The sequence below is a fragment of the Bison bison genome, unplaced genomic scaffold (genome assembly GCF_000754665.1).
Source record: "Bison bison bison isolate TAMUID 2011002044 unplaced genomic scaffold, Bison_UMD1.0 scf7180017864163, whole genome shotgun sequence".
Taxonomy (NCBI): domain Eukaryota; kingdom Metazoa; phylum Chordata; class Mammalia; order Artiodactyla; family Bovidae; genus Bison; species Bison bison.
The window spans coordinates 13477857-13498821 of record NW_011494735.1 but is presented as its reverse complement, the minus strand read 5'-3'; the positions used below and the strand labels follow the sequence as shown (position 1 = coordinate 13498821).

Sequence of the window (20965 nt, the reverse complement as noted above, 5' to 3'; positions counted from 1 at the left end):
AGAAGCTGGGTATTGGGCGGGAGTGGGGATGGGGGTGAGAATGTATAGGGAGCCTCTTCTTTTAGCAGATGGTCGCACTCAGGCTGGGAAGAAGGGACGAAATACCGGGGTCGGGGGTGGCGTAAGAGTTTTTTATGCTTTGGGTCCCAGGTAGCCTGGCGGAGGCGAGGCAGAAGGAAAGAAAGGTGTGTAAGGGAGAGACACACCCGGGGACAGAAAAGGAACGTGACTTAAACGCGGGCGGAGGAGGGCCTGCGCCTCCCGGCTGTTTTTCCTGGCAGAGCTGTGGCGCCACGCTGGGGGTGCCAGGCCCAGCCAGGTAGCGAGGAGGCTAGTGAGGTGGCTCACGTGTGAACTGCCTCCTCTCTCGGGCGGATGCTGCTTGGGTGGCTCCTGTCTCCACCCCATATTTTTCCCTAACTTCCGCGAAATTGCAGACTGGTCTTGGCAGGGCGGGGTGGGGTTGGGGGATTGTGAGCAAGGCCACTTTCCTGGTAGGGCTGAGGAGGGAAATTTGTGATCTACGTCAGGGAAGTTAAAATTACACACGCAACACACGCAGGAGAGGAAACGTGCGGTTTACTCTACAAGTACCTCTGGTAGTAGTAGTAAAGCTAGCCTGTCGTATCTTCTTTCTCCGGTCTGTTAAGGGGCACAGCAGGGGAGTAAAACCACCAGCAGTGATGAGGGTGGAGCTGAAAAGCGTGGGCGGAAGGAAACAGTGAGCACTAAATGCCCTTTCCTGGCACCCAGTGCTTTATGGTAAATCCAAACTGGGAACTCGGGAGGGTGCAGACTTTCAGCGGACCCTTGGCTTGACAGTGCTGTGTCATTGGAATCTCAAGTACGAAGTGTGCATTTTGGAGGAACTTGGCTGAAAAATTAGAGCTGGGTTCTGGCAGCAGAGACTGATGAGGGTTGAATGAGGTGACCCTTTCATGGCCCTGGTGAGGCAATCTTAGCCCCACTCTCTGCTTCTGAGCACATTGCGTTTAAAGCAATCTAAGTCAGCCGGCAACTGAATGATCTCAGTAAAAGGGAAAGATTACTTAAGCAACTCAGTGTGTTGTGTAACAACTCATAAAGTCAGAAATTAGTTGTTGTTTTTTTTTTTTTTTTTTTGCAAAATTCACATCAGCAGTTTGCAATTATGTACTCCCCTCCCCTTTGGGCTGTTTCAATAATGGTAAGTGAACGGAAATTTTAACACTTGTTTCTCAATGTCCAAATTAGTGCCCCTTCCTATAAATGCTCAGTTTATTTGTAGACGTGCATTTAGTCTTTTATAATATCTAGCTGATATTTTTGGCCTTACGCCCTCCTGAAGGGAAAAAGGGCAAAGAAACTTTAAGAAATATCCTTTATGGAGAGTTATATTCTTGGATCATGGATCAGAAGTAAAAGAAGTCTCCTGTGATTGCTTTTCATTATATATTCATTTATCAAACTTTTTTTTTTTTGAGACATTCACATGGAAAAAGGTAATAAACTTTAGAGTTAGACCTGGATTTCAAGCTCACTTCTTCACTTTTGTAAGACTAAGTAATTATTTAACAGTCTTACCCTTAGTTTTTCTTACTCATACAATGAAATTAGTGGTATCTACCCTGAAGTGCTATTGTGAGGAATAAAGTATACTGAAAACACCTGAAAAATAAACTAGCTAAGGTGGTCCAGTGATCCAGAATCCGCCTTCCAATACAGGGGACACGGATTTGATCCCTGGTCCAGGAAGATCCCATATACCTCAGGGCAACTGAGTCTGTGCACCACAACTGTTGAGCCCATGTGCTGCAACCACTGAAGCCCACTTGACCTAGAGCCCCTGCTCCTCAACAAGAGAAGCCACTGCAATGAGAAGCCTGAACACCACACTGAAGAGTAGCGCCTGCTCCTGGCAACTAGAGAGAGCACCAAAAACCCAGCACTGCCAAAAGTAAAATCTATAAAAATATATTTTGACAAAAATAAACTAGCTATTTTTGAAACCCTAAAATCACTCCAGACACTGCACTGTGGTTACAAAGATAAATAAGGTTGGAATTCTGCTCTCAAAAAAACAAAACAAAAACATCTAGTCATCTGGGCTGATCTTCTTTCTGTCCTCTTTGCTGTTTGTTTCCTTCTCAATGGAAGAAGCATGTTTCTCAAGGAATTTGAAAGGATGTAGCAGTTTTAAGAAATGTAAGATGTGCTAAGAGGCACATTTGAGAAGGGCACCTTGCTTCAGAAATCTGTGTGTTCAGCCCCATCCATTTGCCCATTGACCCAGTAGAAACAAGTAACAGAGGATTTTCTGTTGTTATGAAGGCAGGACATGCCTTCCCTGAAGAATGTCTTTGCTAATGGATTTATTTCTTTTCTTTCTTTTTTATTTATTTATTTTATTTTATTTTTAAACTTTACATAATTGTATTAGTTTTGCCAAATATCAAAATTAATCCGCCACAGGTATACATGTGTTCCCCATCCCGAACCCCTCCTCCCTCCTCCCTCCCCATACCATCCCTCTGGGCCGTCCTAGTGCACCAGCTCCAAGCATCCAGCATCGTGCATCGAACCTGGACTGGCAACTCGTTTCCTACATGATATTTTACATGTTTCATTGCCATTCTCCCAAATCTTCCCACCCTCTCCCTCTCCCACAGAGTCCATAAGACTGTTCTATACATCAGTGTCTCTTTTGCTGTCTCGTACACCGGGTTATTGTTACCCTCTTTCTAAATTCCATATATATGCGTTAGTATACTGTATTTATGTTTTTCCTTCTGGCTTACTTCACTCTGTATAATAGGCTCCAGTTTCATCCACCTCATTAGAACTGATTCAAATGTATTCTTTTTAATGGCTGAGTAATACTCCATTGTGTATATGTACCCCAAGAGTATATTCACTATAACATTTTCTCTCTAATGCTCACCATGTTCTGGGCACCATCTGTTACTCCTTTTATCACTTTAACAATCCTAAGAGGAGGATCTATGGATACTCACATTTACAGAAGAGGCGCAGAGAGTTAAGAAACTGACTCAAAGTGCACAGCTAGCAAGTGGCTGAGTGGGAGTGAGCCCCCAGGTAGGCTGTCTGACTTTAACCACTGAGTAGTATGGCTTTTTCTGCATGAAGCTGATTGAGGGCAGGGACTTCGTCTGTCGTGTTCTTCCTTCCTCATGCAGTGCCTGGCAGGTGATAGTCCTGAACAACTGATTATAGAAAAAATGAAGCAAGGAGGGAGGGAGAAACAAAGGAAGAGTGAGCATCCTTTCTTGCCTACAACTCTCAGTCTGGCAGGGAATTCCTCGTGGAACTCTGCCCTGGGGGCAGGACAGTTGAGGATCTTTTTATGATTCCTTTGTTACTTATACTGTGTGAGCACAAGCATAGAAATAACTCAATATGTGGTCTCTGATTCACACTGATGTATAGCAGAAGCCCCCCCAATATTGTAAAGCAGTTAGCCTCCAATAAATGTAAAAAATCCAAATCTTTCATATTTGCATTAACTCTTGTTTTAAAAGGTGCAGGGACTTCCCTGGCATTCCCAATGCAGGGGTCCGGGTTCCATCCCTGATCAAGGAACCAGATCCCACATGCCAGCCAAGTAAATAAATGTTTTATTAAAAAAAAAAATACATGGTAGCTAGTGTCAGGTATTAAATATTTGGCCTTAAGACTAATAGGTTTTTGTAAAGTTCACTGGCTTATTCTTCTTAACAGATTTTTGGGAACCCTTTGAAAAGCAAAGTTTCTCAGTAGATGGCATGATAGTCCTGGATTGCATAATAAGCCATTGAATGAACTCTCATTGAGAGGTCATCATTGTTGACTTTCTCAAAACTATTTGGATCAAAGTATGTAGGAAATGTGTTGAGAAACAACTGCATACACTAAATATCTTTGAGTAATATGACTTTCTTTTAAAAACTTACAGAGAAAGCTTCATTTTCTCAATAGGTCCCTGAATGGTGAATACAGGGTCCTAATCTACCTACGTGGAAGATTCACTTGTTTTTATTAACCTTTATTGAAATTCCAGATAAGTTTATGAAAATTTTACAAGGCATTTGGGTAACAACTACAAGATGCTGGTGTAAAGATATTTTTGTTAAAAGTTTTGCACAGTTAAGATAGCCCCACAAGAAAATGACATGCTATCGGGTTTAGTAGGGCTTCCCTGGTGGCTCAGTGGTAAAGTGGTAAAGAATCCGTCTGCCAATGCAGGAGATGCGGGTTCATTCCCTAGGTTGGCGGGATACCCTGGAGAAAGAAATGGCAACCCACTCCGGTATTGTTGCCTGGGAAATCCCATGGACAGAGGAGCCTGGTGGGCTACAGACCATGGATTTGCAAAAGAGTCAGACACGACTTAGCAACTAAACAACAACAATAATTTGGTTTAGTTATCTGAACTGCTGATTAATTTTTGGTCATGTTTGGAATTAAAACATGGCACTTAATAAACAAAAAATTAAAATTTTCAATGAAAGTATCTAGTATGAATGGTAACACAGAGAAATATTTGTTTAGATAAGTAAAGGTCTGTACCAAATATTGGTATTTTTAAAAAGTGTTTACATTAAATGTTGGCTGTTTCATACTTAATAGCACAATGACATGTAGTATTATTAATCATCCACACTCCTAAACAGTTTCTGATTAGTGCTAATGTATAGAAGTTATAAATTATAAGAAGCTACTCTACTAAGTAATTTATTTCTTTTGGAACTAGATTAGACATGAATAAACAGTAAAAGCAAAAAGGCATGCATTCACTTGAGAAGTTTCTAAGGGATGAACTGATTAATAATATTTGTCTGTGTTTGAAATTGATTCTCTAAAATGTCAGAAACTGAAGTTCTGTCAGTTTTTCTCAAATATACAAAAGGTACATTCAGTGATCGGCTTCCCTTGTAGCTCAGTTGGTAAAGAATCTGCCTGTAAGGCAGGAGACGCAGTTTTATTACTGGGTTGGGAGGATACCCTGGAGAAGGAAATGGCAGCCTACTCCAGTACTCTTGCCTGGAGAATCCTCTGGACAGAGGAGCCTGGTAGGCTACAGTCTATGGTGTTGCAAACAGTCAGACACAACTGAGCGACTAAACCACCACTACCACAACATTCCGTGATAAACAGTGTTTCTCAACAGGTGACAGTGTTGGCATTTTGGGCAGGGCTCTTTTGCACGGTGTAGGAATGCCGCTTTTATTGCAGGACACTTGGTGTCTGCGACCCCTGCCCTCCATATGCTGATAGTTTCCCCTTAGTCATAATTACCAAAAGTGTCCCCTGACATTGAATATACTTTTTGGAAGAAAGGTACTATATGTGATTGAAAATTATTGGCCAGTAAAATCAAATTGAAAATGTTTAAGGAAATTATCTTTGAAATCGGTCTATCTTCCAATAAGAAATTCTTCTGTGTTTTCTTCAAAGGATAAAAAGAGTTCTTCCTTGTAAGATATATTAAGTATTAATCAGGTTGTAACTGGCCTCTGAGGCTCTAAATCTTCACTGACTTCACACTATCCACAGCCTTTGGCAGTGTTGGCACCTGCTGCTTCTTAAACTCTTCTCTTGATTTCTAGGTGCTCTTTGTGTTTCTCCTACTTCTCTGATTGCTCATTAGTGGCTTCCTCTTTGACTTTCCTTTCATCTCATAGCTCAGCTAGTAAAGAATCTGCCTGCAATGCAGGAGACAACGCCCGGTTTGATTCTTGGATTGGGAAGACCCCCTGGAGAAGGGATAGGCTACTCACTCCACTACTCTTGGGCTTCCCTTGTGACTCGGATGATAAAGAATGCTCCTGCAATGCAGGAGAGCTGGATTCAATCTCTGGGTCAGGAAAATCCCCTGAAGAAGGGAATGGATACCCACTTCAATTTTCTTGCATGGAGAATTCAATGGACAGAGGAGCCTGGCCAGCGCAAAAGGTCAGACAGGATTGAACGACTTGCACTTCACCTACTCACTCAAGTATGTGCTCCTCAACTTCTGTTTTGAATTCTTCTCTTGTCTAAATTTGATCCATTGGCAAAGTTTGTCCTCTCTTGGACTGTGCTTTGACCTCAGTAGGAGTAACACTCAAGCCATTATCTTCAACCCTGACCTTCACATAGCTGTGGCCAGAACTTTCCAAATGCCTGCTGGACAGCTCCCCTCTTCTGTGCTGCTGACACTGCCAACACCCTGAGGTCTCTTCTGAACACTCTTCTTTCCTTCTGTTGGCTCTGCTTCTTTTATTGGTGTTAGTATTCTAATCTAGAACAAGAACCTCAAGTCCCCCACCCCCTGCCCCAGCCTTAAATTTTACAGTCAGTTGCTAAGACATTCAAAATATTTCTTTCATCAATGTCCTCTTTTCTGATGCTGCCGGAGTCCAGGCACTTTTGACATACTACTTAGACTCACATCCTAGTCTCTTAGCTGATCTCCTTGCTAATAGTTTCCCAATGTCCTAGTTAATTCTGTACGTGCCTCCAGATACTTGCACTGAAATACACCTCCCTTTCCTATATGTTAATAACACTTTGTGACTCCCGTTACCTAGGTTTAAGGACCAACATTTCAATCTCTGTATTTCTGAAAATCTTTTCTAGGCTCATCTCCCACTGCTACCATCCTCAGGTCAAACTGAACTGTCCCTTGTGCCTCATTTATTTTCATTCCGTTTCCTGCCTCCCCATTTTTGGCCGTGCTGTTCTTTCATCTTAAAATGCTCTAACCTCCTGCTGTTTCCATGTCAAGCTTCAACCTTCAAAGCTGGGTATAAACACCACATCCAAATTTTCTCTGAAGCCTCTGGATAGGTACAAGAAGCTTTTTTAAGATTTCAGTATGTGTATTGCAAACTCCAGGGGACAGTAGAGGACAGATGAGCCTGGCATGCTGCAGTACATGGTGTCAGAATCAGACACGACTTAGCTACTGAACAACAACAAATGTGTACTCAGGCAGCCTGTTCTTTTAAAGGCAGTTCCAGTTGTGACTACATTCTTCTTACTTCTACCAAGGGTCCTTAGCTTTCTGGCGCCACACAAAATAAATCTTTTTCTGGGTTGACTGACAGCCTGTACATTTGTGGTGACAGCTGACATGTCTTATGTTTTCTCTATGAATGTAAAATATTCACTTTTTTATCTCTTCTTTATGTGACCTGGTTAAGCTTGTTTTTAGGGCCGATATGTTTCTGGAAGCATTCAAGTTTAGGAAAGTCAGTTTATGTACAAAATAGTTGAAGGATGAAAATGGTTGTTTATGAATATAAATGTTTGATCACTTGCTCATGATCCCACTGGCCATCAGTGTCATCTTTTTTCAGATGAAATTAGAAGGTGGGAAATAAAGGCATATAGAGAGATCTGCCTTTGGAAGGACCCACTGTTACCTCAGAGCTGAACATTTTCTTTCTGTGGCCCATTAGGCTGAGTATAATGAATGAATACATGAATAAACACTGAAAGGGAAGAAAGAAGGAAACTCATTTTAAATTCTGTTTACAATTAGAAATTAGCCTCTCAGTAAAATTATTTGTCTTTGCTGGTTAATGCCATAAGAGGTAAAGAACCTAACATGCTGTGTGTATGTTTGTGTGTATGTATAATAAGTGAATTTAGAGACTAAAGATGTGGCTCTTACATAAAGCTATAGAGATTACTTTGAGTAAAAATAGCTTGCCTTTATCCAGGACTTCTACATGCCAGGCATCATTTTACATATTCATCTTACACCTTTTTAACTAATTTAATCCTCTAAGCCTTATGAGAAAACATTATTATGACCCTTATTTTACAGGTAAGGGAATTAGGGCCAGAGGATAAGTATCTTGCCCAAGGTTGTACATCTTGTCAGTGGAGGGATCTGGTCCTGAATCTATTAACCACAATGTACCTTCTCAATATTAGTATTTTAAAATATGCAATTCTGCACTGGATTTTAAGAGATTCTAGAGGAAGGAAGTTTGAGAAATGTTAAAAAAAAATAAAAAAGACTAGTCAAGGATAACAGGACTTGATCTGTTAAAACACAGAGTTGGAAGAATGATAAGACTTCCTTACTTTTTAAAGGAAATATCTGGAACCAAACTAAAAGGCTTCGAGAAAATAATGACCTCTTATCACTTGTGGACTCAGGGAGGGTGGGGAGCCATTAGGGACTGAATAAACAATAATTCCAGAATTCGATCCCTTTAGCACAGGTAGCAAGATGATGGGGGGTGGGGGAGTGTGCATTGGGTGGCGGGACTCCTGCGGATATGCCAGGCTGTGGGCAGCGGTGGATGCATGAACAGAGGGGTGTCTGGAGAATTCTCATGGATATGTACATGTCACTTCTGCTGTGAAATGGGATTTTGAATAAAGCCTCTGACATATTTCAAGCCAGAGAATGTAATCCTTTAATAACAACTATTTATTCATCCACTGTGCTCCAGACACCGTTTTAGATGTTAGAGATGGCTGTGAATAAAACAGTAAGATCCTTTTAGTCTTGAGTCACACAAATAATGGAACCTATTTTCAAAGCAAGTTTAAGCAATTTATATCTTTCCATCAGCTTTGTGCAGAGCTCCAGTGTCGTGTTCACTGTAGTCTGTCTTAGTCTGTGGGTCTCTCTTTTCTCTTTCCCTTTTTTCCCCATCACTGTGTCACATGTTGGATCAGAGTCTTTGTGGATAGATAGACAGACCTTGGTGGAATTTTGATTTAGCCACATCTCAGCTGTTTAACCAAAATCAAGCTATGTAAACCTTCAGAGCCTCAGTTGCCTCATTTTTAAAAAATGGAAACAATAAAGCCTATATCACAGGATTGCTGCTGGAGAGTAAATAAATAATGCAGATAACATAAGGAGTAATCACAATTATTATTCTTTTATCTTTACTAATATTTTTGGTGCATTTTGAGGCAGAGCCTCTTTATTCTTGAAAAATCTGCTTCTGTGCACAGGTATTTATGAATTTTAATATTACTTTCACAGCCTGATCCAAGTAGGAAATTCAAACAACAACAAATCATTGACTTTATAGTAATATGGGTGTTTCACATATAGACAAAACTCTGAGTTTTGACACATCAGTTCATTTCATTTCAGCTGCTCAGTCATGTCAGACTCTTTGCAATCCCATGAATCGCAGCACACCAGGCCTCCCTGTCCATCACCAACTCCTAGAGTTTACTTAAATTCATGTCCATTGAGTTGGTGATGACATCCAGCCATCTCATGCTCTGTTGTCCCCTTCTCCTCCTGCCCCCAGTCCCTCCCAGCATCAGGGTCTTTTCCAATGAGTCAACTCTTTGCATGAGGTGGCCAAAGTACTGGAGTTTCAGCTTTAGCATCAGTCCTTCCAAAGAAATCCCAGGGCTGATCTCCTTTCAGAACGACTGGTTGGATCTCCTTGCAGTCCAAGGGACTCTCAAGAGTCTTCTCCAACACCAGAGTTCAAAAGCATCAATTCTTCAGTGCTCAGCTTTCTTCACAGCCCAACTCTCACATCCATACATGACTACTAGAAAAACCATAGCCTTGACTAGATGGACCTTTGTTGGCAAAGTGACGTCTCTGCTTTTTAATATGCCATCTAGGTTTGTAATAACTTTCCTTCTAAGGAGTAAGCGTCTTTTAATCTCATGGCTGCAGTCACCATCTGCAGTGATTTTGGAGCCCCCAAAAATAAAGTCTGACACTGTTTCCACTGTTTCCCCATCTATTTTCCATGAAGTGATGGGACCAGGTGCCATGATCTTAGTTTTCTGAATGTTGAGTTTTAAGCCAACTTTTTCAGTCTCCTCTTTCACTTTCATCAAGAGGCTCTTTAGTTCTTCACTTTCTGCATATCTGAGGTTATTGATATTTCTCCTGGCAATCTTGATTCCAGCTTGTGCTTCATCCAGTCCAGTATTTCTCATGATGTACTTGCATATAAGTTAAATAAGCAGGGTGACAATACACAGCCTTGACATACTCCTATCCCAATTTGGAACCTGTCTGTTGTTCCACCTCCAGTTCTAGCTGTTGCTTCTTGACCTGCATGCAGATTTCTCAGGAGACAGATCAGGTGGTCTGGTATTGCCATCTCTTTCAGAATATTCCACAGATTTTTGTGATCCACACAAAGACTTCGGCATAGTCAATAAGGCAAAAGTAGATGATGTTTTTCTGGAACTCTCTTGATTTTTTGATGATGCAGTAGATATTGGCAATTTGATCTCTAGTTCCTCTGCCTTTTCTAAAACCAGTTTGAATTTCTGAAAGTTCACGGTTCACTTACTGTTGAAGCCTGGCATGGAGAATTTTGAGCATTACTTTACTAGCATGTGAGATGAGTGCAATTGTGCGGTAGTTTGAGCATTCATTGGCATTGCCTTTCTTTGAGACTGGAATGAAAACTGACCTTTTCTAGTCCTGTGGCCCCTGTGAGTTTTCCAGATTTGCTGGCATACTGAGGGCAGCACTTTCACAGCATCATCTTTTAGGATTTGAAACAGCTCAATTGGAATTCCATCACCTCCACTAGCTTTGTTCACAGTGATGCTTCCTAAGGCCCACTTGACTTTGCATTCCAGGATGTCTGACTCTAGGTGAATGATCACACCATTGTGATTATCTGCATCGTGAACATCTCTTTTGTATAGTTCCTCTGTGTATTCTTTCCACATCTTCTTAATATCTTCTGTTTCTGTTAGGTTATTTCTGTCCTTTATTGTGCCCATCTTTTCATGAAAAGTTCCCTTGTTATCTCTAATTTCCTTGAAGAGATCTTTAGTCTTTCCCATTCTGTTGTTTTCTTCCATTTCTTTGCATTGTCACTGAGGAAGGCTTTCTTATTTCTCCTTGCTATTCTTTGGAACTCTGCATTCAAATGGGCATATCTTTCCTTTTCTCTTTTGCCTTTTGCTTCTCTTCTTTTCATAGCTGTTTGGAAGGCCTCCTCAGACAACCATTTTGTCTTTTTACATTTCTTTTTCTTGGGGATGGTATTGAATACTGCCTCCTGTGCAATGTCATGAACCTGCATCCATAGTTCTTAGGCACTGTGTTTATCAGATCTAATCCCTTGAATCTCTTTGTCACTTCCACTATATAATCATAAGGGATTTGATTTAGTTCATACCTGGATGGTTTTTCCTACTTTCTTGAACTTAAATCTGAATTTGGCAATAAGGAGTTCATGATCTGAGCCACAGTCAGCTCCCAGTCTTGTTTTTGCTGACTGTATAGAGCTTCTCCATCTTTGGCTGCAAAGAATGTAATCAATCTGATTTCAGTGTTGATCATCTGCTGATGTCCATGTGTAGAGTCTTCTCTTGTGTTGTTGGAAGAGGGTGTTTGCTATGACCAGTGTGTTCTCTTGGCAAAACACATACAGGAAGAGAATTCAACATTGATATTGATGCTGCAAAAATATTTAAGTGCTGAATTTTTCACATAGACACAAAATTAGTAATATCAACTGGGAATATATCCTAAAGGAGTTTTAAGATGGAAATTCCTGACTTTCTACTTAGAAGTAGTAGCACATATAAACACATTTAAAGACTGTGGGAAAGGGAAAAGCAATAGCAATTTGCTATCAGGATTTAGAGATGTTTGTTCATACTAAGATACAAACCTATGTCAACATAACTATTGTTGTACTTTTTTTTAAAGCAACATTTAAGTCCTTCCTATGTGTCTGATCTTTTAAAAATAGAATTTCTATTCTTCATTATTACCAAGTAAGATATATGCAGGTAGAATAAAGGCTCAGCAAGATGAAGCTGTCCATTAGAGAACCCCAAAGGTCAATGTCTCAGAAGATGTTTCAGTGCAGGCTTCTAATGGCAAGTAGATCTTGCTCGCATATGTTAAGTCAATTTAAATCAGTAAATAATTGAGCATTGCTCCATGAAATAATCTGCACAAAGACTCGAAAAGATTATGTCTAGGTCATCTTTCCTGATCTCCCTAAGGAGACTAATTTCAGAGACATTCTCTGTGTGGGGAGTTAAAGAACAATCAAGTAGGACTGAGTGTCAAAATGTTAGAGCAGTGATTGTCTACAACATTGGTTAACCAAGTACAGATAATCCTTGAGCCGCATCTGGCCTCCTTCCTGTTTATATAAATAAAATTTTTTTCTGGAATATAGCCACACCCATTGGTTTCTGTGTTGTCTGTGGCAGATTGCCTGCTGCAGATTGAGTTCAATAGTTGTGATTAAATCTGCTAATCCTAAAATATTTTTCAGTTTAGAGAAAACTTTCAGTTTAGAGAAAAATCTTTCAGTTTAGCTAAAAGTATTTGTTGACCCCTGCTCTAAGATTCCAGAAGGAGACTTTGCTATGTAATGGAGTGATCAAAGAAAGCTTCAGTGAAAGAAGTGGGAACGTTTTAGAGCTGAGAGATGAATAGTCTAAGTAAAATGAGATGCATAGCTCTTAACCCTGCCTCTTAAGATTCAGTTATTTGTAATGTCCTCCTTTTTCTGTAGTGCCCCTTCCTAGTACCATATGAATTCCAGGTATTTATTGTCTGGTGTCTTCAATGTAGCAATAAAATGCTTGAATGTGTTTTCCTAAAGCTATGGCCTCTTTCATGGAGAGGGCAGTGGCACCCCACTCCAGTACTCTTGCCTGGAAAATCCCATGGACTGAGGAGCCTGGTGGACTGCAGTCCATGGGGTCGCAAAGAGTCGGACACGACTGAGTGACTTCACTTTCACTTTTCACTTTCATTCATTGGAGAAGGAAATGGCAACCCACTCCAGTGTTCTTGCCTGGAGAATCCCAGGGACGGGGGAGGCTGGTGGGCTGCCGTCTATGGGGGTCGCACAGAGTCGGACACAACTGAAGCGACTTAGCAGCATGGCCTCTTTCAGAAGAAAAACAATCAATGTACCAGTTTCTTTTTCTGAACTTAAAAAGTGGCAGATACTGCAGGAATATTTGCATTATCACTAATGGATATGACAGCATAATAAGCAGATAGGAAAAGGTGAACAGTTCAGAAGAAACCTCAGGGGATATAAGACAATGTAAGCCCATCCCCCATGGACCACATTAGCATCTCTCTGGAGAGTCATCTGGCCACTGTGCCCTGGGGAAGAACATTAATTACACACAGCAATGGCCTACTACTGGAGGATTTAGTGATGTCAGATCTCAAGCTCATCTAAAAATGTTTTCCTTTTTTATTGTTAATTTTCTTAGTAACGCAGTTATTTAAAGAAAAAAAAAAAACACTTCAATAGGAAGCATGCAAAATTTATTGTTTTAAATTTATTTTTACCAATAACAGTTTTATTACTCTATTACCCTTTGTGGGCCCATTATGTACATTTGTTTTCAACCATTTCAAAAAAGGCTGTATACACTTATATAGCTGTATTACCAATTAAAAAATCTCATTCTAAATGCTTAGAAACCTAATTATTACTGTTCATTGGGATACTTCAGTATCAATGATCAAAATTATTATGCATATTTGATCTGTAACTTTCATTTAAGAGTAAATGTTCCCTCCAACTTTTTTAGGATATAATCAGTTTTAAATCGGGCTTCCCCAGTGGCTCTACAATAAAGAATCTGCCTGCCAATGAAGGAGGCAAAGGAGATACAGTTTCGATCCCAGGGTTGGGAAGATCCCCTGGAAAAGAAAATGGCAACCCAGTCCAGTATTCTTGCCTGGGAAATCCCGTGGACAGAGGAGCCTGGCGGGCTACAGTCCATGGGGTCACAGCACTATTTTAATTATTTCACATTTTATTAAACATCTTATTTTACCAGTTTTCGTCTTAAAGCAGTACTACTAACGTCTCCTCAGCTATACAGTGAGATACTGAGATGTGGTCTATAAAATCTAAATTGAAAGATGTAATTTTTTTGGTCTTCTCTTGGCATTCAAACTATTTACATACTTAGATTTTTGGAATTTGAAAAGAAAAAAGAGAAGACACATATTCAGAGATATAGCTGCAGGGGCTTACATATATCACCTCACATAATCCAGAAAGTCACTATCTGACAACATCAACAGCCCTGTTACATGGGTATCCTGTATCGTTTTCACTAATTTAGGAAGAAATGAAGCATCTGATGTGTCAGGTGGGTTAGCTCTATTTCCAAAATCCACAAAGCTCTATTTCCAAAATCCATATTTTCCCCTCTGTTCTATGTAGTCATCCCAGGTAGAGGTAGACTCCTCCCTCTCTGCACACACATTTTATAGAAAAGGGAAATTGTGGGGAAGATAATAGAGAAACAGTTAGAATTCTGTCCTTCTTGAATGTGCTGCTTTTTAAAAGAGTCCTGCTTTTAAATATGAAAATCACACCTGTAAGTCTTTCACACAAAACAAACAAAAAATTAAGAGGACAAGATAAATGTTGGCAAAATTGTATTTTGTCTCTCTTCCGTATTGTCTTAGTCCATTTGGGTTGTTGTAACAAAACACCATAGACTGGGTAGCTTATAAACATCACATTTATTTCTCAGGGTTCTAGAAGCTGGAAGTCAGAGATCAGGGTGCCAGTGTCATTGGGTGAGGGTCTGCTTCTGGGTTTCAGACTTTCAGTTGTGTCCTGGCACTGTGGAAAGAATTCTGGAGCCCTGTGAGGTCTGTATCTGTGTGCGGTTTCAGTCATGTCCAGCTCTTTGCGACTCCATCGATGGTAGCCCTCCAGTCTCCTCTGTCCTTGTGATTCTCCAGGTAAGAATACTGGAGTGGGTTGCTGTGCCCTCCTCCAGGAGATCTTCCAGGGATTGAACCTGCTTCCCTTATGTCTCCTGCAGATGGGTTCTTTACCACTAGTGCCAGCTGCGAAGCCCTGTGAGGGTATATATCAGAGTACTAATTCCATTTATGAGGGTTCCATCCTCATGACCTAAACACCTCACAAAGGCCCTACCTCCTGAAATGATCGCATTGGGCATAAAATTTGATCATGAGTTTGGGGGGCCACAAGCATTCAGACCGTAGCACGCATGAATAATCCTTCTTTCAAAAATGTCAGCTCTGTGAACTGTGCATGTTGGGATGAATGCTAGTACCAAGAAATTGAGTAGACATGGATAACACTATTTAATTAAGGCTATGTTTAAATAAATTGGGATCTGAATATTGTTCTAACCTTTTTTTTGAGTACTTGATTATGCTTTTTAAAATAGGTACATTCAGTTCCAATTATACCTTAATAAGAAAAACTATTCATGTCACATTTAAAAAAAATCTTAGTAATAATTGGTTCATTTAAGTACCATAACTTCATTATACTTGAAATTCATTGCAAGAATTCATCTTATACAGAGTTCATTTCAAAAGGACTTAGGAAGTTTCCCACTATAAGCAATTTAGCTCTTTACATAGCCTTGTTACAGGAACAGGAGCATTCAACTGTAGCATGTTGAAGACGGTGCTGTAATGAAATTCCAACATCATTGTTTTAAAATGTATTTCTTTCATAGAAGAAAAACTTCAAAATATATAATTGAGGTACTACATGTTTTAAAATGTGAGACAGTTGAATTGAATGCTATGTCTTGTTTATCCACTAACACACAATGTGAATGGGACTTTTCTTTGCCATTGACAATAGAATATAATTTGTGCATTGCAATTTAAATGTCCCTTCCTTGACCCGCAAAAGATATCCAATCAAGGAAGGGCTGGGAAAATTATAAGGTATTATTACCACCTACTGAGGACTTTCCTGGTGGTTCAGACAGTAAAGAATCCACCTGCAATGCAGGAGACCTGGGTTCGGTCCCTGGGTTAGGACGTTCCCCTGGATGAGGGCCCTGAAACCCACTCCAGTATTCTAGACTGGAGAATCCCTATGGACAGAGGAGCCTGGCAATCTACATTCCATGGAGTTGCAAAGAGTCGGACAGAATTGAGCAACTAAGCACATAAACATACCACCTACTGAATATTATTTTATAGCACAGAGTTGATGGGGAAAAAAGGAAATGCTCCCTTGTTAACGGAACACGCGTATGAATAGTCTAGGGGCCTCCCAGGTGGCACAGTGGTAAAGAATCTGCCTGCCAGTGTAGGAGATGCAGGAGACACAGGAGATGCAGATTCCATCCCTGGGTCAGGAAGATCCTCTGGAGTAAGAAATGGTAACCCACTCCAGTATTCCTGCCTGGAAAATTCCATGGGCAGGGGAGCCTGGTGGGCTATCGTCCTTGGAGTTAAAAGAGTTGGCCACAACTAAGAGACTGAGAACACACACACACACAGATTCAAGTTGAAAAAATTATGATCAATAATCCTATTAAGGAGTATCAATTAATTCTGAAAACAAATATGATATCCCCAAATAATGTATTGGGGTGAGAAAACTTTCTTCAAGGGCTGTTTTGGCTCCTGAAATGGACCACCCATTTTTGAAATCAAGTAATTAATGATATCAAAGAAAGTGGTTCTGATATGCTCTTTATGTTATTAAAAGGCATCAGGATAATACAAGGTAGTTGAAGTGCCATGATATTTTTAAATTGAAGTATAGTTGGTGATGGACAGGGAGGCCTGGTGTGCTGCGATTCATGGAGTCGCAAAGAGTCGGACACGACTGAGCGACTGAACTGAACTGACTTACAGTATTATGTTAGTTTCAGCTATATAGCAAAGTGATTCAGTTTTATATGTATATATATACGTATACATATATGTATACGTATATATATAGATTCTTTATCAGATTCTTTCTATTATAGGTTATTACAACATATTAAATATAGTTCCCTGTGCTAAGTAGGTCCTTGTTGTTCATCTTTTTATATATAGTAGTGTATATTTATTAATGCCAAACTCATAATTTATCCCCCCTTTCTCCTTTGGTAATCATAAATTTATTTTCTATGTATGTAAGTCTGTTTTTGTTTGTAAGTTCATTTGTATAACTTTTTAAGATTCCACATGTAAGTGATATCATGTATTTGTCTTTCTCTTCACTTAGTATGATAATCTCTAGGCTCACTTTTTAACTTAATTTCAAAAGAGAATCAAAGTTTGTTTTTTAAAAAAAAATGTATATTATTTGCCTATGCAGACATCCCCTTTCTACATTCCTGGGAATTCTCTCAAATTCCTAGAAATCTGAAAATAAAAACACATACAACCTTGTTATTGTTTTAATTTTACAGCTTGATTTTTGTTTCCAATATATCAGTGATCACTACTAAAAACTTTATTTTCCTTCACTTGACACTGACTTTTACCTTTTCTTTTTTTTCACATTTTCTTGTAGGAGTAGTTTCCTGATAGGATTGAAAATGGGTATGTGGAGAGAAGTGTGTGCCAAGATTGGCAGACATTCAGATGCTGCATTTGTTGGCTCTGTGAAACTAGTACACCACGTAGTCACACAGTTGTGCCAATAATAATAATACCAGCAAAGTGACCAGGCATTTGTATCTTTGGTGACTGTTCCAGTTCTCATAGTGTCATGGATGCTGCTGCCATTACTCCAGAAATCCATCTTTGGCATGTTGCTGAACGAGTAGTGTCCTAAGCATCATGAAGACATTTTTGCTCCTGGCATTTATGTTTTCTGAACACATAACGTGGATTTATCTGTGAGCTTTATAAAGTGCTGGAGAGTCTAAAAAGATGTGCCTGTTGGAACCTGCATGTTGCCTCATTTTGGACCCTGGCCTGGTTCCTGCTCCATGACTTGACTCTGTTGGATCTTGGCGTTGACTCTGGCCAGCACCTACTGACTGCCCTCTGAAATGCCCTTTGGCTTTACTGGAAGGGGAAACTACAGATAATAGTCATGGGAACCTAAAAGTTGCCAGAAGCCAGACTGACAAAGAAAAGCATAAAGAACATGCAACAGCATGGTGCCTAAAGTAACTGGCTTGTAGATTTACCACCCTGGGCTGTAACCTTTAGCTATCAATACATAGAGTAGGAATTTCCTTCTACAGCATTTTACTTGTCATAGAACAGAGTTGGAAGCACTTTATTAAAGTATTTACTGAAGGTAGGAAGCACTCTGATAATACCTAAATAACATCTTTTTATGGAAATTCTCTGTTTGCTTCTGACCAAACCGTTTGATCATTTACTTCAAACAAAACTGAAAAAATTAGACAGCAACAAGAATCATTTGTCATGCAATACAGATATTCTGGGTGGTCCTCTAAAAGTGCTCAATTTCTGTTTGTCGTCTATAGATAAGCTCTTCATTTTTCTTAAATTTCCTTTGACTTTTGATAGATATTTTGGTTTTTAATGAAAAAAATTCCAACATATTTTTTCATGAATACAAAAAAGGAAATATTGTGAGTTGATTTTTAAGTTATCTTATTAGCCTTTTATTGTGTAAAAATTATCTTATGATCTTAAGACTACTTGTTTCTACTATTAATATTTAGTTATTCAAGTTGTCTCAAGTCAACTCTTAATAAAGGTAAAAAATAATGTTCAATAGAATGAAGAAGGGGAATTGGGTCACTTTTATTCTGGACAAAACTATAGTCAATAGAAATTAAGGGAATTTCAGCATTTACACAATAAGCCCATTACATGAGGAGAACTAAGCTATGTGTTATGTATTTCCACATTTCCTGTAACATTCAGTATATAAAAGGTAACTGGAACTCATTTCTTTTATTATACTTAATAGCATATTTTCTAGCATCATAACCCAGTTAAAAGTCATATTCTGCTTGAGAATTTATCTCAGATCAGTAAGACTTTGCAGATTTCGTCATATGTTGTGGCATAAGTGGACTTACCAGGCGGCACTAGGGGTAAAGAACCCACCTGCCAATGCAAGATATGTAAAACACATGCGTTCGAAGGAAACGGCCACCCACTCTAGTATTCTTGCCTGGAGAATCCCATGGACAGAGGAGCCTGTCGGGCTACAGTTCACGAGATCTCAAAGAGTTAGACATGACTGAAGCAACTGAACGTGCACGTGGCATAAATGTATTGTTTGGCGAGGTGGATGGCTAACTTTATGAAATAATTAATCTCGATGTTTTTCTAATGCATAGTATTTTGAGTTTATATGTAGTGTGAATGAGATCACTTTTTTTTTTTAATTTTAGAGTTAGTATTAGACCCATTTCTCCATGAAGAGTGAAATAAAAGATCTAATCTGCATATGTCATTTTCTATTTGACAAGTCTTTAGTCATGTGAATATATTACCTAAAGTAATGTGTACTTATAAGATTTATAAAGGCAAAATGGTTTATTCTTATTCCTCATCCATCATTACTTTTTTAACATATATAGGTGGGGGTGGTGGTTTAGTCACTAAATTGTGTCCAACTCTTGCGACCCCATGGACTGTACCCTGCCAGGCTCCTCTGCCCATGGAATGTTCCAAGCAAGAATACTGGAGTGGGTTGTCATTTCCTTCTCCAGAGAGAGGATCTTCCTGACCCAGGGACTGAACCCAGATCTCTTGCGTTGCAGGCAAAATCTTTACCTACTGAGCTACCAGGGAAGCCCTAACATATATAGGTATCATTTATTTATTTATTTTTAATTAATTTATTTTCTGGCTGTGCTGGGTCTTTGTTGCTACACATGGGCTTTCGCTGGTTGTGGTGAGCAGGGGCTACCTTTAGTTGCGGTGGCTTTTTGTTGTGGAGCACATGTTCTAGGGCGTGTGGGCTTCAGGAGTTGCAGCTTGAAGGCTCTAGAGTGCAGGCTCAGTAGTTGTGGCACGTGGCCTTATTTGCTGTTCAGCATGTGGAATCTTCCCAGACCAGGGATTGAACTCATGTCCCCTGCATTGGCAGGTAGATTATTACCCACTACTCCACCAGGGTAGTCATCATTCATCATTAATGTACTCATAAAACACCACTTGGCTTTGGACAAATTACAGTCCAAATTACAGTCTGTTTGGGTAATGCCTAAGTTCAGAATTTTCCAAACTTGATTACAGATGCCGTTTTTGAACAGAATTTCACTTAATGGAGCACCACTGAGGAAACAGTGCCTGGAGGAAAGACCTCTGTGTTTAAACAAAATAGAATTTTGAAAATATTATTTATAAAGTCCGACATGTGCCTGAAGAGTAACTGAATTTGGATTTCATTTCCATAGTTCAAACATGTAATAATATATTCTAAGGTATTTTGCAATGCATAACGAAGTAGGTGGCCACTGTCTCTTTCCATAATAAAATGCAAAACATCAGGGTCATATGGATTACTAAAATTTTTATGTTGATATAATCATAATAAAAGCAAAATGATGTGGGGAGTTAAGTTTTGAGAGCCGTGGTCTGGCCTAATCTACTCAAAAGAATGTAAATATAACTTCATTATTAGAGAACTAAAAGAACACATTTCATGTGAGGTCACTATGGTTATTTTGTTTATTATTCATAGAATAACTTTGATTTCCTAAACACTGAAGTTTTTAATCATTAGGAAAACATTTATTTTACTGGCATTTTGTCCTCTTATTTCTATGAATTGCTGCATTATACATAGAGGCATTCTAAAATTTTGAACTCCTTTGATAAAAGTTCTTAATTACTAAAATATAGCTTTATTTTACTATTATTAACTGACTGACCACACTTTATGTAATTGTGTGGGTTTTATGTGTTTTTCTTTTATTTGTGTGGGAGGCAAAGACATTTACTGTATATTGCAAAAATATTAAGAAAAAAATATTGGAACCATTCCCTGACATCTGTAACCCAAAATTATCTTTCCTTTTACAGCTGTATAGCATTTATAGCTTGTGGCCATATCACTAAGTTGTATAATTATCAATACAATTTATATGCTTATCTGCTATACTTCATAGATTTCCTTAAACAGGCAACTCAGCATCCCTAGATCATTTTTCTCACCATATTCTAAAGCTTTATTGTTTATACCTCACACTCAAACATTTGTTAAACTACATGGCTGACCAATATAGATTTCTGTGTTATTATAGAATTAAAAATATAGCTGCTTAGTATTTTTTTGCTAGTTGTGTTGTCAAATTGAGACCAATGAAA

General features: G+C 39.2%; 1 protein-coding gene across 5 annotated transcripts in view; it reads left to right on the top strand.

Annotated features, from left to right (window-relative positions):
* Positions 1-20965, top strand: part of SLC16A7 (solute carrier family 16 (monocarboxylate transporter), member 7) — a 195306-nt gene that overhangs the window by 544 nt on the left and 173797 nt on the right. The window lies entirely within an intron of this gene.